The 3,245-nt window shown below is 41.3% G+C and overlaps 1 protein-coding gene across 1 annotated transcript in view; it reads right to left on the bottom strand.

Annotated features, from left to right (window-relative positions):
• Positions 1-3,245, bottom strand: part of LOC108362150 (integral membrane protein 2B) — a 90,725-nt gene that overhangs the window by 86,137 nt on the left and 1,343 nt on the right. The gene's annotated exons all lie outside the window — the stretch shown is intronic.

Below are 3,245 nucleotides of genomic sequence, written 5' to 3' on the forward strand. Positions count from 1 at the left end.
ATAAATTCGTATCATCGAATAGATCGGTCCCTGGACCACTTCCCGGAAAAAATGGGTCATATATGCTAAAAAGCTACTTACGTACTAAATTTTAAGAAAATCGGACTATAAAAAGATTTTTTCGAATACACCGGTCCCTGGTCTACCTACCTAAAATTTTTTTAGCCTAAAACATGGTGGTTACCGAAAGCTATTTGTATACAAAATTTCATGAAAATCGGACCAGCCGTTCGCGGACTTCTCTTTATATAATTAGTATAGAGTATAGAAGTATAGATTTCTTTTCATATGTTCTAGTGAAGCGACAGACAATAGCCAACATCAAAAAACATTTGCAGACAGCTCGAAAAATGATTTTTTTTTGGATAAAGGTGTTCACGTTTTTTCCATACAGAAGTATGTTCGACAATTTTCTTTTATATGGAGGACACTGCCAGCAAAAAAAATTACAAAAATTAACGGGATTTTATAGCAGCTTGAAAGTTGCACTTTATTATACTAGTATTAAATGGTCTACAAAACTGCATTCCAAAATTCTGATTAAAAAGTTTGAAATTTTGGTGAAAATAAGCGGAATTTTTTTACAGTTTGAAATCTGAATTTATATGGTTTTTGTTATATACCAGCTGGACTTTTATAAAAAAAATAATAAACATTAAATAAACAAAAGACAGTACGGTGGTTGTGTACCTAGAACGGCATTCACAGGCCTGGAGTCTACATAACTCGAGACTTACTCCCTGTGAATGCCGTTCAGGGCCTGTCGATATGCTGACGGGTCCAGAGGCTGCTTAATGAACCTTTGGACTTCGTCCGTCAGTTCTTAGAGATGCCTCCTGACGTGCCTGGGTGAGGGCTCTTATGCAAGCAGTGGCCTATTTGGGTGACCACGTCTGTGGCTTCCAACCAGAAACTGCTTGCTGAGCATTGTGTTATGCTCCTTAACGGGGAGCACTTTCGCCTCGTCGTGCAGGTGATATTCTGGCGACATCAGAAGGCATCCAGTCGCTGTCCTAAGTGCGGTGTTTTGTGTCGTCTGTAGCTTCATCCACTGCGTCCCGGCGACCACACTGGTGCTGCGTAATTTAAACCCGGCTGGCCTATTGCCTTGTATGCTGCCAGCAACGTTTCTTTGTCTTTGCTCTAAGTACTGCCGGCTATCGACTTGAGGACCTTGTTGCGGCTCTGTACTTTGTTGACAATAGAGGTTGCGTGCGCAGAGAAGGAGAGCATACTGTCGAAGGTTACTCCGGTAGCCTGACCTCCTTCGTCCAGGTGGTGAACAAGGTCGCAGAGGATTTCGTAGGGGAGAGGGTTAGGCTCCTTGCAGTGAAGAAGTGAGAAAGCTCGGAGAGATACCCGTCTACTTTCGAACACAGGTATCAATTCCATTCCCAGTCGCCATAATCGAGCAATCATTGGCTTAAGAGACAATCGAGACTCCCTCTGGTGGTTGAGGGAGCTTTGAAATATAAAAGTTAAACACTAACGGGGAAAGCACACCACCCTGTGGAAGCCCCTGTTTTATTTTTCTGAGTTTGCTCGATTTGTCTCTAAACATTACCGACGAGTATCGACCACTCTCAGATTATTTGCCGACCACCGTTTGAACCCCTGTGGGAGAGAGGAAGCCTCTATATCTTCTAGTAGCGTTGAGTGGCTGACGGTACCAAACGCCTTTTACAAGTCCAACGCTACTAGAATAGTTCTCACAGGGACGGTTACGGCTAAGGCCACGAGTTATCTAAGTGTTTATGGCGTTAAGTGCTGTTGTTGTACTGTGCACTTTACGGAAACCACGCTTATGCTACGCTGGGGTCAGGTGGTTCGTGTAATAGGGCAGCAGCAAGGCGTCTAGTGTCTTCGCTACCGGAGAAAGGAATGTTATCGGTCGATAAGAATCTCCTTTGTTGGCTGGTTTCCCCGGTTTGAGCAGTGGGACCACTCTCCCCAACTTCCAGATGTCTGGGATGATGAGAGTGGCTATTGACAAATTCAGGACGTCCGTTAGGTACGCTACTCCCTCAGGACCCAAATTTTTCAGCATCAACATGCATATTCCGTCGGGACCCTANCAATACGAGTATTAAAAGGTGTTCGCACGAGCCGATTTTGCGTTCAACTTTTGCTTTCCACTCACGCAGGGTTGCACGAAAAAAAAATTGAATGGCTAAATGTTCGCTGGCGACCAAGGAAAATTTTAGTAGACGGACGGCAAATTCTAGAAAAAGGGGGGTAGAATAGGACCCCCTGATTTCAAAAACACCCCCTTTTTTCTAGCAACCCTATAGTTCTTATATAATTTATTGTTAAAGTTTTCATATAAACGATGAATAAGATAGCAAAATAACATAAAACTTGGTGCTGCCAGACTGAAATTTTGAATAATAGCGGATTTCTAATACGGAATTTTCACTTAGTAGAATTCTCCTTTCTGTGTTGCCAAAGAAGAGGGGCTGAACACCTTTTGCAGAGAACACCTTTCTGCGTAGGCGGCGTTCGGCCGCACTTAGGGATTATAACCTTCACTACGTAGAATTCTCCTTTCTGTGGTGCCGAAAAAAGGGGGCGGAACAACTTTTGCAGAGAACAGCTTTTTGCGTAGGCGGCCTGCGGCCGCACTTAGGGATTATAACCCTCACTACGTAGAATTCTTTCTATTGTATTGTTTTGTACGGTATGGCAACACATCTTATGTGTCAGTTTGCAACCATGTGTTATTGTATCATGATTGTAAATATGGGTGCAATGTAATGTAATTACAAGTTAATAAAAGTTGGATTAAAGTGATTTATATACAAGATAAAATAAAATAAAAGTGCTTAAACTATTAGGTAGTGTTATGTGCATTTATATATATGAAAGTATGTGACAAATGCACTCTTTGATAGGGAAATCAAGTGGAACGTCTTAAGAAATTTTAACAACAAATAACTTTATACAATTATATTGTTTATATTTTTTAGTTATACATGTTTTAGAGGATACCTCCCTTAACATCCTGACTAAGTTTCAATTGTTAATTCCACCTGGTTTTCTTAAAACACAAGGTGCGGCTGACTACTAAAGCCCACCCAAAACTTTTATTAATTTGTAATTACATTACATTGCACCCATATTTACAATCATGATACAATAACAAATGGTTGCAAACTGACACATAAGATGTTTTGCCATACCGTACAAAACAATACAATAGAAAGAACTCTACGTAGTGAGGGTTATAATCCCTAAGTGCGGCCGCA

Source organism: Rhagoletis zephyria, unplaced genomic scaffold (genome assembly GCF_001687245.7).
Source record: "Rhagoletis zephyria isolate East Lansing unplaced genomic scaffold, Rhagoletis_zephyria_1.1 Rzeph_scaffold_00951, whole genome shotgun sequence".
Lineage (NCBI taxonomy): Eukaryota > Metazoa > Arthropoda > Insecta > Diptera > Tephritidae > Rhagoletis > Rhagoletis zephyria.